The sequence below is a fragment of the Petromyzon marinus genome, chromosome 16, assembly GCF_048934315.1.
Source record: "Petromyzon marinus isolate PM22_M1 ecotype Great Lakes invasive population chromosome 16, UKy_Petmar_22M1.pri1.0, whole genome shotgun sequence".
NCBI classification, from domain to species: Eukaryota; Metazoa; Chordata; class Hyperoartia; order Petromyzontiformes; family Petromyzontidae; genus Petromyzon; species Petromyzon marinus.
The window spans coordinates 3,085,204-3,098,854 of NC_133682.1; the positions used below are offsets into that span (position 1 = coordinate 3,085,204).

Here is a 13,651-nt window from a genome sequence, read left to right on the forward strand (position 1 = left end):
AAAATCCGGTACAAACATAGTGTTCTTCACGGAGGCACGCACTTGAACTTGGAGGCAAACACGTTTACACGACCCCAACAGTGTAACTACATAACCGGATCCGTCGGCTAACACACCACCTGACCCACGATGCCGAGCGTAAAGACCGAAGACCCGTAGCACCAACGGGTTCCATTTCAGCAGACAGCCGTGATTGCTCTCGCGACTTCCCTTTTTATTCTCCCGACCGTGGCCTTGCTCCGCCTTTGGCCACGCCCCCTTCTGGCTCTTCCCAACAGGTTCTCGACTGAGCACCACGTGTCCCTCAAGCCATACTTTGAGCCCCCCTGCTACCCTGTCCCGGTCACGTGCCCTCTCGAGTTCAGACTGTCACGTCCCTACTTGCCCTCTCTCTGACCGTCACCAGAACTATACCCCTTAGGCCTGCTTCCATGCCATCCCTAATCTGGTGCCAGGGAGAGGCCCAAGACGCACATATTCCACTCTTGTGACTGTAGCTGGCACTAAACGCCATAGTGACTCCATTTACGTCACGACAACCAGCACAGACCTGCAACGTTTGGAGTCATACCTAAAGCCTCCAGTTGGGGGGGGGGGGTCGAAAAAGTTGCAATATGGAGAATATAGCAGGCTTGGGTGTAAGCTCAATTCAAGTTTCACTTTTAAGGAAGCAATGACATTTGTATCGCCGCTGATGGATGATATTTGAACGCAAATGTGAAGGAACATTTCGCACTCAAGTGACAAAAATCCAATGGTTAAAACCACACTGCTGTCGTCTGAAAAATGTGCTCAAGTGCCCTGTTACTTTCGCTGTATGAGGTTTATATACCGGCTTTTTAATTAAATAGAATAGCAATACGATGCGCTTTTGAGAGGTGGAAAGCCATATTTGAGGCTTTGGGATGGAATGGAGGGGAGGGGGGGAGATGTAATAATCTGAAACGCAGCAGGTGATGAGGAAAGCTATTTTCCTGTTGATATTAGTGACATAAAAGTGAAATGCAAAGTGTTTAATGCTTATATTTAAGTCTGATCATGTGCCGTGGCGTATGTACTGTAGATTTCTGAATATATCCTAAGTCTTATCTCGCAGTCGAGGTGAACAATGGTGTTGTATCTTGACTTAAAGCTTTCGTGACTGCAGAAATTAATATTCTTGGTTCTTTCGGTGAAGTCGCGTATATAGAAAAGAACAATAATACATTGAAAATAATAAAAGCAAAAATCGTGGGTTTTTTGCTTTTATTATTTTTATTTTTTTATTTTATTTTCTACTACGTGGCTTTAGCAATGTTGATGTTTTACTTTTCCATGGAGCCTTGTTCATGAATTAATATCCTGCATTCCCAAAATGCTCATTTCCATTCGAGTCCAGTATTCATGAGGATGAGGAATTTTTTAACGTAGGCATGTGTCTCGGAGTTTTTTTCCTCAAGGTCCTGTTTTATATAATTGCAGCACAAGTGATTTGTTGTTGTCACATCCAATTTAAGGATCCTTTGTAGTCACAAACACCAAGGTAAACCAACACGGCTGGATATGACAGCCAATCAGAACAATAATACGGCTCTAATATTAATAGTAAAACGACGTTTTAATACGAAATAAAACGATTAAACAAAAACTCGCGCATAGTCAATCCAACGCTTATAATCGGTGTGATTTCCCCCCCCCCGCCCCCCCATATTTATTTAAATGCAGTAGTACAATCAGGCTATCAAGCTTGAAGACTTTCCTTTCCACTCGTGTATATTACTAGACTGCCTCTGCAAAAGTCTACGTCCACTATTTCTGTACAGCGGCGACTGGTGCGGTTACATTTAGACACCCCATACATCTAGATTGCATTGGCTTGTATCAGATTGCTGCCTTGTCGCTGATAAACTACTTAAGTGGCATCAACGTGCTTTATGATTGGCTGGGAGGGCAAATGACCTTTCTTCTCTTCCCATTTCATCTTCATTGCCTCCCTGCAAAGCACCCGCTTTGAAATGAATAAATGAGCGAGCGGGGCACATTCGATTTAATTAACGGGGCACGTGCAATTGATAGCTTGGCGGCAATAGATTGAATGCACCGTGATAGATTTACGTGGCTTGGAGGTGGATCGGACGGGGGAGGGGGTAATTGAACAGCGCTTGCTTCTTATACGACCCCTGCTCCTCCCCGTACCCGACAGGTGAGCCACCTGTGGACGCCACGGACAGCAGTAGCAGGTGCCGCGTGGCCATGCATTATTGAAGGTCAGAGAGAGACGGGCTGGGGGTGGTGGTGGCTGCTGCTGCTGCTTGAGTAATTGCCGTTGTCCGTTATGAGCGCGACGCTTGCTTCGTATTTAGTGCGACTGCCGAGGGTCGATGGGGAGCTGCGGAGCGCGCAGGGGTCGATGGCTCGGGACGCGTCTCCAGCGCGCAAAAAAGTGACCGTGGGAACGACTCCATAAATATTTAAAGAGAGAGAGAGAGATGGGGGGGGGCGAGATGGGCGAAAATACGCGCGGTCATCCATCAGCCGCTAATACTCATTCATGCAAGGTACAACCACGCGGAAGCAAGGCCGACACAGCGTGGATATTGGAGCGGTAAACAACGTCTGTTATTAAAGCAATTACATTTTTATGGCTCCGAGTCGTGGATTTGTGTTTATTTAATTATTTACGCGCCAACACCCTTCTTCGGAAGGGAGGTGATTTAGATATTGCCACGGTTAGGGAGGAAACAAAATTGAAGGCCTCGACATGTCTGCTGTCTTTTTCTCTTCCTTTCCCCGCTCTCCCTCTCTCTGCGCTGCGCATTAAATATTAACTCGAGTCTTCCATACAAGTGGTCACAAGCTCATAAAGGCCAACCTCTGCATAACTGCAAGTCACTGCAATTTTGCCCTCCATGTTTTTTTCATTCCAGTGACCCATCTCTCCATGCCCCCCCCTCCCTCTCCATGCCCCCCTCCCTCTCCATGCTCCCCCTTCCTCTCCATGCCCCCCCTCCCTCTCCATACCCCCTCCCTCTCCATACCCCCTCCCTCTCCATGCCCCCCCTCTCCCTCTCCATGCCCCCCCTCTCCCTCTCCATGCCCCCCTCCCTCTCCATGCCCCCTCTCCATGCCCCCCTCCCTCTCCATGCCCCCCTCCCTCTCCATGCCCCCCCTCCCTCTCCATGCCCCCCCTCCCTCTCCATGCCCCCCCTCCCTCTCCATGCCCCCCCTCCCTCTCCATGCCCCCCCTCCCTCTCTATGCCCCCCCTCCCTCTCCATGCCCCCCCTCCCTCTCCATGCCCCCCCTCCCTCTCCATGCCCCCCCTCCCTCTCCATGCCCCCCCTCCCTCTCCATGCCCCCCCTCCCTCTCCATGCCCCCCCTCACTCTCCATACCCCCCCTCACTCTCCATGCCCCCCCTCCCTCTCCATGCCCCCCCCTCTCCATGCCCCCCTCCCTCTCCATGCCCCCCCTCCCTCTCCATGCCCCCCCTCTCCATGCCCCCCGTCTCCATGCCCCCCCTCTCCATTCCCCCCCCTCCATGCCCCCCTCCCTCTCCATGCCCCCCCTCCCTCTCCATGCCCCCCCTCCCTCTCCATGCCCCCCCTCCCTCTCCATGCCCCCCCTCCCTCTCCATGCCCCCCCCTCCCTCTCCATGCCCCCCCCTCCCTCTCCATGCCCCCCCTCCCTCTCCATGCCCCCCTCCCTCTCCATGCCCCCCCTCCCTCTCCATGCCCCCCCTCCCTCTCCATGCCCCCCCTCCCTCTCCATGCCCCCCCTCCCTCTCCATGCCCCCCCTCCCTCTCCATGCCCCCCCTCCCTCTCCATGCCCCCCCTCCCTCTCCATGCCCCCCCTCCCTCTCCATGCCCCCCCTCCCTCTCCATGCCCCCCCTCCCTCTCCATGCTCTCCCTCTCCATGCCCCCCCTCCCTCTCCATGCCCCCCTCCCTCTCCATGCCCCCCCTCCCTCTCCATGCCCCCCCTCCCTCTCCATGCCCCCCCTCCCTCTCCATGCCCCCCCTCCCTCTCCATGCCCCCCTCCCTCTCCATGCCCCCCTCCCTCTCCATGCCCCCCCTCTCTCTCCATGCCCCCCCTCCCTCTCCATGCCCCCCTCCCTCTCCATGCCCCCCCTCTCCATGCCCCCCCCTCCCTCTCCATGCCCCCCTCCCCTCTCCATGCCCCCCTCCCTCTCCACGCCCCCCCCTCTCCACACCCCGCCACCCCGCGACGATAGACCGCGCACAGCTAGGGATTCGTTAATTTCAGCTTGGAGTTGTCCGGGAAAATAACCTCGACGTTGGACTTCTGTCGCACCGTACGTATTTGTACTTTACCACCGTTGCGTTTGTGTAAATAATTCTCGGCGGCTAAATTTAGATGTTGTAGTTATATCCCCCCTGCCCCCCCCCCCAACAACAATGTTATAAGGTTTCGCCCTTTGGCTTCTCGGCCCGCGGACGATGCAATGCGACGGGACTTGTTTCGGTGGTGATGATGGGGGGGGGGCAGAAAACGGAGAGGGCAGAAGCGACAGGGAAAACGGGGGGCTAGTGGCGCGAGATGCGTGCCACCCGCTGTGTCCGCTTCGCGTTCGCCGCCAGCCATAAACAAAGCCATGATTAACTTCCTACTTATGAGCGGGATCGATAGAAATCTGTGCGCGTTTAAGTCTGGCTTTAACACGCACGCGCACGCACGCACGCGCGCGCACACTCATTTTTATTGGAGCGCACGCGCCTTTGCTGGCGGATTTTAATTACATGGGCTGTCAACGTTGTGTCCACGTTTACCGAACAGCCCACCCACAGACCACACCGCGGCTGATAGATCCCCACAATTACTCGGAAGGAGAACGACTGTTCGTTAAAAGCAGCTGAAGCTTCCTCGAATCCCAATCGACCCCTATTCCCCCCCCCTCCCCTTCTCTCCAGCTGTGGGTTGGAAATAACAATCGAGCGGCTTCGCCGTTCGGGGGGATGAGCCGGTGGGGTGAGCTTCGACGTAAATCAGACGACGATCCGATTGCGTTTTAACACGCTGCACGGTGCAGCCACCGAGGAAGGGAACAAACGAGGTTGTCGGCATATTAACAAGCACAAGCCCCCCCCCCCCATCCCCTCTCTCTCCCCACTCCTTGGTCCGCGTGAGATCAGATTTCATTTTGATCGTAGCCGCAAGCAACACGGATCCGATTGCATGGTTAAATCGACCACCCCCCATGGGTTTCGGAGCGCGTCAGGAAGGGCGTTTTCGACCGATGTGGAGATGGAGCGATTACCATCGGCTCGTGTAGAAGCAGTTTGGTGGGAATGGTGGCAGAGGAGGAGGAGGAGGAAGTCATTGCATGCGCAGGATCGTGAGAAATTGAGGTGGTCTGGGGAGTTTTTCAACCAGCAGTAGATTGATCGCAACTGCTGCTGACGATGATGACGATGGTGGTGGTGCTGGTGGGATTGAATTTCACGTTCGCAATGTTGGTCCTTTGCTGCGACGAACCCCGCCGTCGTAATCTTTAATTGTCGTGGTTTAGGGATGCATGCTGGGCCCGCTGATCGATATACAAATTCGTTTACGTTAAACTTCCACGTAGCAGTGGCTGCTAGGATTTTAATATTTTCACCCACCTCCCAGTTGTACTGTATCTTTGTAATTGTTCTATCGGCGTCATGTCATGAAACTTTCATTCGAAACTCTGCAGCTCGCAGTGTATCGTCACCCCGAAAGACAAACATCATAGAAATAAATTTCGATTTCAAGCTTTCGTCAGCGAGCGAGCGAGCGAGCCACTGTCCCGACAGGTTTGTTCCTTTCACCTGAAGAAGGCCACTTGTGTTGTGGCCGAAACGTCGTGAGAATTTTATTATTTTATTTTTATTATTTTATTCTTATTCTACGTGACTTTACCGAAAGAACCAAAGAAGATCATAGAAATACTTATGGTCTCACGTGAGTAGACCACTTGTAATCCACACTTTATAATAATACCTTGAAAATATGACTCGTGCTATGTCAATGACACCTAAACTTTAAGTCATTGAGCAGCAACTTTAAGAGATTAGACGAAGAAAATCTTTATGTTACCTTCTGTAATCACCCAGAAATGTCTGTCCGTCCTGCGCGTGACGTCCCGCCACATGAGGCCCACCCTTCCTCATTAATATTCATAAGTGGGGGAATTTCTACACTAACGCAGAGGAATGTCGAGCGCAGTTGAATAATCTATTACGCAAAGTCGCTTCAAATATGACGTTTCTTTACAGAAAGTGACGGTAAAAATTTTAAATCTACGCAGCGCAGTGCTACATCCGTGCGTGACGTCACTGCAAAAGAAGCCCCCCCCCTTCATTAATATTCATGCACGCGTGGAAATTTACACGAACGCACAAGGTCGCGCACTCCACATGCCGCACCCCTCCCGTCATTAATAATCATGAGCGGGTGACGTCACTCCACATGCCGCACCCCTCCACAGAAACCGAGGGGGTGACGTCACGCAACATGCCGCACCCCTCCCCAAAAACCATGAGCGGGTGACGTCACTCCACATGGGCCAAACCTCCTCCCCCCTCAATAATAATCATGAGCTGAACAATGTTTCTATTGAATATTTCAGATTTACTGCAATATAAGCCCGCCCTTGGACGGGCAAAGTGGCTAGTTTCATGTAATGGTTCCATTTGTGCAGTCATTGGTGGCCGTGTTTGAGACCTTAATTTATATTCTCGCGGATGGCAATATGTTCAGGAGCTTAATGGCAATGGTGATGTCTCCAAGCCACGAAAAGGCTTCAGGAGAGAGAGAGAGAGGGAGGTCGTATGGCTTTTGTTCTTTCTCCATTGAAGAAGCAATGAATGACCATTATTGAAGGCGATGCGCCGTTCGTGGTTACACCACCAGTGTCTCCAGGAATGTCATGGCCAGGAGCGTGCCCTCGTTGGGCTCTCGAATGAGGTGTTCATTCTGGATCTTGGTGAACCAGCTGCACTTCAAAAACACCCATTTAAACACCGGGGGTGGGGGGGGGTGGCGGTAATCCGGATTCGAACCCAGGGCCTCAGCGGTAATCCGGATTTGAACTCAGGGCCACAACAGTGCCGGGCGTGCTCGGCGCTCTGACTCCGAGCTGCTATGTTGTTAATTGTTAACACGCAATTACATTCCATCGATTTGTGTTGTAGGCAGGGCTGGCTGGGGAGGGGCTTCCCCCGACACTCTTGATCCGACTCCAGAGGACGCGCCCTGATCGCCAGGGGGCGCCGCGCTGCCATGGGAAGACCGCGCTCGGCGGGACAGCCACCGCAGAGGCTGTCATTTGAGAACGGCTGCGTCCGTGATTTGATGGCCACGCGATACCAGGGCAAATGGTGCTCCTGAAACGGAACAACCGTGAAATAACGTGCAAGGGCCCCTTTTTTAATATTCCACGGTCCTTTCCTCGCGTCATAGTTCACTCCCACGTGAAATAGTCCATCCGTGTAATTAGTTAAAACGCCTGTGAAATAAATAAATAAAGTTCCCCGATAAACCCGACTCGTGCGCACCAAGAAGCGCGAATTGTGCAGATCGGAGAGGGGCGAGGAGAAAAGGAGGACGCGTATCGGCGAAACGGACACGAATCGGAGATGCGGTATTGACAATTAGTAAGACGCAAATAGGCTTGGGCGGAAACGATGAATCCTTGAAAAACGGACGCTGACCGATGGAGGAGACTGGTGATGGAATAGCAGCCAACAGGAGATGGGAACGCGTCCAAATAGGACGCCCGTGAGGTCTGTTCTCGTAGCAGGACGTGAGATGGGACGGCTAGCGGGTTGGAAATGGTGTGGGGCAGGGGGCCTTCATCCAGCAGTGGATAGACCCGACGGTTGATGTTGAAAAAACAACAGTGACCGTTCCATAAGAGGCTGCTACCAGCGCAATCCGAGACTGGAATTGTTCACCAATGGCTCGGCACCATCATTGGAGACTGGCACTGGCCGGTGCTCTTTTTGAGCGGGGTGACATGTATTTCAGCGAGGGGGGCACTTTCTCTAAAGCCCAAGTCAAAACAGGTTCAATCGGAGTTAACGTGGACAAAAAACGAGGCACTCCGAGAAGCGAAACGTGTTAGCTTTTTTTTCTTAAAGCATTTAATGTAAGAAGCTACTTGCACATTGGAGACCAATGCCCTTTTCACATGCCAGTGTGCTGCACTCACGGTATTTATCATTTCTCTCCTAAGCAGGAAGCTTCACTTGTGCGCTTAAGATTTTATTGGTAGCGTCGGCAGTTTCAGCTGCCACGGATGCTGTAAGGGAACATGGAAGTGGTGGGGAAGCAGTTTTGTTGTTGTTGTTGTTGATGGCGAGAGCAGCATCCCGAAGACTATTGATAGCAATGAGAGATGTGGGCGTCTGTGGCGGTGTGACCCCGTCTGTCTCGCACACCCGTTCCCTACGCGACACCCGCCACGTTCGTCATCGCCGGGAAAAGAAAAAAAGGGGGATTGTGTGAACGGGTTGTGGCTGGGTGTGAAGAAAATATGTAGAAGAAATAGGGGCTTGTGTGAGCAATGTGGGGTCCTCCTCCTCCCTCTCCTCCACCTCCTCTTCCTGTTTCTTCGTCGATCACTGGTGAGCACGACAATGCCGTAGCGATCTCTTGAAGGGCATCGATTTTACATTCACGTATGATCAACGCGGCGCCGAGAATTGCCTGCAGCTGAAGTGGCCTCCGAATGGACCCGATCTCATCGGATATCGGAAGATCATCAACGTTCGGCTCGGTGTGTACCGGGATGGGTGGCCACTCGAGCTTCCCAGGCGTTTGTAGGTGCCAGTGTTGAGTATCACCGCCCCATCCTTCCCCGTAGGATGCGTGGTGTATTTTCTCTGGGTTCTCTCTTTTCCTCCCACACGGATTCCTCCTCCGGTATTCTGAAGTATTACAGTCAATTAGGGGCTATTCGTTGGACAAACTCGGTGCAGGATCCTATCGAAGATGTTTTGAAACTGACCGAGGCTTTTTTTAAAATTATAATTGGAATTACTGCATTATTAAGCGGCCGTGTGTGATAAAAAAAATAACATTTGTTAAATGTTTTTTTTTTAAAGCCGCATGATACAAAGTAAAAAAGTGCCTTTTAGCCATACCCTCCACATGAAGTATAACATCATCCATGCAGAGACCTGCCACGGCGCAAAGTTGGCCGTGTGAAATGGGAATGTATCTCTCTCTCTTACACGCGGCTGGCACGACATTCCTCACGTATCCTATGCACGAGCAGAACGAATGAGGAAAGGGAGAGACGCTGGGGCAGGGGCATATCTGTGGGTGGCAGAGACTATTAGGTTGATGTCTAATTTTGCGTATTAAAATAATAATTAATAGACCACTTGCGTTAATCGTGAAATGGTGTTATTTTCATCATTAGACCTCATTTGCCAGTACCAAAATGTAATAATAGGCTTTTCCCCTTTTTTCTGGCAACAAAACTGAAACCTTTTTACAAGGAATCATGTGTGCATTAACCACAACACTTGTGGTCAAGATGTAAACAAAATACACACTCGGATAATATATGATGCATTGTCCTCGAAACCTTTTGGCGTCCTCTGGTCTAGCACCAATTGAGACGAGGCTCAAAAAAGAAAGCCGTCTCTGGTGTGGACCAATCAGTTTCAAGGACAATGCACCACAATTCCACGTTTGTAATCTATGATATAGTGAGATAAAATGAGTAAACGCTCAACCAATCCAAAAACGTTGAATATGGACGTGCCTTTCTTTGTCATTTGGCAATTACAGTAGAGTTAATATGTTCCATGAATATAACCACTGTTTTTTTGAGTCTACGCCGTTGTTGAAGTGTTCACATCAACATGAAGTGGGCTGTATGTTTTGGGTGGGCAGTGGAAGGGAACGAAACGAGAGGATGCAAAGCTTAGAGGCATAATTTGAAATGGAATAAGTGCACGTGTACAGATGTGCGTCTTCACAGGGGTGGCTGCAAGCGTACGTCACAAACATACTCGCAATCGCCTGGCAAATATGCATTTTTTCCCATTATGGCTCAATGAATCATTTGAAAAGAAAAGTACCTTGTTTCGTAACGGGAAGCAGCACAATACATGTACATTGAAATACTTATTGTGAGTTTTTTCCTCCTCTCTCCAATGCATTGGCACAATGGATGATGTAAATATATGTAGGGAATGCCAAATTGAAAGCAAGTTGAGACTCAGAGCAGCATATTAAGTAAAATATGAAATGTTTGTACCTTGTTAGAGAAATAATGCAGACAAATTAGATAATTGTTGCACGTTGTCCAGAGAAATAGCAACTACATATTTTTGTTGTGTTAACCGATGCCGTTGTTGTTGTACGTTGTTCAGAGAAATAGCAACCACATATTGTTGTTGTGTTATACAATGCCGTTGTGCACAAAGTTCATTCACCAGACTACTTTCATTAGTGCGACATCAGCTGTACACAACACAAAGCACGATATTTTTTTCCAGCTGATGTCACAATCATTGTTTTTATTAAAGTACCCGTTAAGGGCACGCACTGGAAAAGGTGTGCGAATGCAAATGGGAAATCACACATTCTGTCCAAATCCCCCGGTGATTTAACGTAAACAAGAAGAAGTTTCATCCATTTCCTGCTATAAAATAAAGCCAAGACAAATGCGCCGTACAAATCACGGCTTTGGGCCTAAAAGTTTCGTTTGCGTCAAAGCGTTTAATTTGTTGACTCGAATGATGTACACGTGTACGCCCTCCTTGCTCGGCAGTGTAAAGTGGTTTTATATTAATTTATGGATATTGTCACTGAAATTTCTCTATAATACACCGAATGCATCCACTGTAATTCCTTTCAGCATTGATCATAAACTCCAACCCACTTCTCAGCAGCAGGGTATTGATTTTTGAGCAGGCAATATTGCCTGGTGGCTCAATGCACAAAGCCTTATGATTTTTCAAAAAACACAAAATAAACTGCAAAGCGGTGCGTCGTTAGAAGCTTAGGATCCCACTCCTCACATGCGCGGCGCTCACGAACCAAATGCCTGCCAGGTCCTTCTCGGCTACAGATGTTGAAAGAAGAGGAAATGTTGACGGTGGTAAGGGTGCGATATTATTAATAATAATTTATAAGCGTTGAAATACGGTTATTGGCCAAAACGCCACTGTTTTTTACATATATAAAATGTATTTTAATGACACGCACTTTTGTTATTGATGGACGACGAGTTTGGGCCGAGGGAGTTATTTGTGCTCGTGCGCCACCGATAACGCGGTAGCAGCGTCGCAAGATAATTTGCTTTACATATCGCCAACGCTTAGCTGTATTCACTTATTTCGCCGTAGACGTTAGCTCGGTGATCATCCAACCCACAAGCGCCGTGCAGGTGTGCATCTTGCATTGGTAACGGGTCCTGCGCGGGTTGCTATGGTCGCGACGCGCGCGCACAAACACCACCCACCGACTTGCTTTTTGGGGCTTGTATCGTTCACGCGCTGCTCGGCGTGACATTTGATGTTCCACTGCACGTGCTGGGGAGCTTCTTCAGGAAGGCGGCGGCGTCGGAGAGCCACCGCTCATGGGTATTATCGGTGCCATTTGGTGTGGCACATTCCGGGAGCTGTTATACTGCGTGGTTTACTTTACCTGCGAGTACTTGGAAATGAAGGCACTTGGAAATTACTCTTTCATTATTAGAGCAGATAATCTCTCTTCTGCGGCAAATTAAATTCGTATGTTTCCACAACTGCTGAAAGAAACCATGATTTTTAAAGCTGATTTTAAGCAGCTATGTTTTAAGCAATCTCGATACACATTGACGTGAAATAACAGTCTCTTGGAGGACTTAAAAAAGCACAGAATTGGAAACTTCAACAAATAAAATACTCCCTTTGTGGAATAGGTGTTTAATTCAAAGAGATTTAAAAAAGTGTTATATTAATAACTAATGTGTACAATGCCACAAATGAATCTTTCCCTTTTACATCAAATGTGAACTATAACTCATTTGCTTACTGCGGTAACAGACAGCTCAGCCTTGGAGTATTACCGCAGGATGCTTCGTGGAAATCTGCGCACCATAACCAAGCTTCCCCTGCAGTTGGTGTCTAATGGGGTTTCAAGTTTTAAGGAAGGCTTCATAATTAGGTAAATGGCAGGAGTTATTAATTTTTTTCTCTCGGAAACACAAGCTGGTTTAATTGCTCGTTAATAGGCGTGAAAACGGAGTTTCACGTTGTAATGAACTGTTTTTTTTGCAACCATGCAACTATTTTTAGCCACGCCAAGGTATTTCATGAGCTGCGAAAAATCACACATACGTTAAACAGAAGATCGAGCAAAACATATATTTGCTACCTTAAATTATTTAAAATTGTGAACCAAGTGTAGACGGAGGAACGGTGGTCCTATGAACGTGGTCAGGTCTCCCTGTGTTTGGTCTGTAAAGAGAATTGGAGTTTTTTTTGTTTAAATCAGAAACCTCATGTAAGAGTACTTGTGGTTTCCACCACGCACTCCTCCCCCCTCCGCATCACCCCATGTTGAAGGAGTAAATCAGACCCTCTGAGCTATACGGTATAAATACATTCATTGCTTCATGTGTTTTTGTTGGCTCTGTTTTTTACGCTTATTGCATTTATATATAACGTTTTATATTTAATTTAGCTACGAGAACTTGCACAGCTGTTCCGTGTGTGTGTGTGCGCGCGCGCGCTTTTTAATTTCGTGCAGCTGCAAATGGTGGCTCAAAGGGACGATACATTTAGGGGAGGCATGGTCTCATGTGCCTGCACTGTAATTTGATGCTTATAGGGCCGATGATAAATAATCAACAACAAAGACATATTTTCAAAGCGAGCTTCACTCAGACTTCACCTTTCTTTATCCTGAGAGAAAAGCAAAAAAAACCTGCCAAAGATCATAGGCTGTCAATTCGGTGTCTATATCTCTTGCACTTCATACACCCTTACCCCCCTCCTCCATCATACATATGCATATAGTGTAGGCACGTTTTACTACATATGGTAATACATATATAACAACGATTAAACTTGAAAAAGGTGTTTGGAGCTGTGCTGACGGTCTATCGAGTTTACCCGGTTTTTCTTAATTATCTTCGTGTCCTTTCTTATTACGGGTTTCCAGTTGTTGTTTCGCAGCTAAGAGATACTTTGAAAAAATATATACGACTTTTATTCTAATTAAAGCGCAAATACATTGGAGCCATTGTGAAGCCTCGCGCAGGCTAAGAATTGATCTCGACACATTCATTATTCTGTGCATCGGCATTTTTTCCGGTGCAGGCTCTTTCTAACCCCGGCACTTTCAAAAATATATGTTTATATTTCCTCCTCTTTTACCCAGGTTCGCGTTACGTCTCGTGACGAAGTATTCATTTCGATCTCTCACAGATCAGTGCGACCCTCCTTTAGAGAACGGATTTCGGAAGTAGATACCGCAGAGCTATGCCCGGATCCCTGACCTCTGGTCCGCACAGTAGAGGGGGCAGGACTTGTCCATCCACTCCGCATTTGAAAGCATTGTTCATCGGATGATAGTCACGCTGACATTTAACTATCAGAGCTCGAATCTATCCAAATGAGGTGCGTAACTCAAATCTACTGTGATACTTTTTTTAGTGCAGTCATTGGTGACCGGGCTGAGACT

At 48.7% G+C, this 13,651-nt stretch overlaps 1 long non-coding RNA gene across 1 annotated transcript; it reads left to right on the forward strand.

Moving 5' to 3' along the window:
* Positions 1–1,773: 1,773 nt before the first annotated feature.
* Positions 1,774–7,507, forward strand: LOC116942965 (uncharacterized). Its single transcript, XR_012941798.1, has 3 exons — positions 1,774–2,246; positions 4,212–4,292; positions 7,156–7,507. It is a non-coding gene; the product is annotated as an uncharacterized LOC116942965 (long non-coding RNA).
* Positions 7,508–13,651: the final 6,144 nt, after the last annotated feature.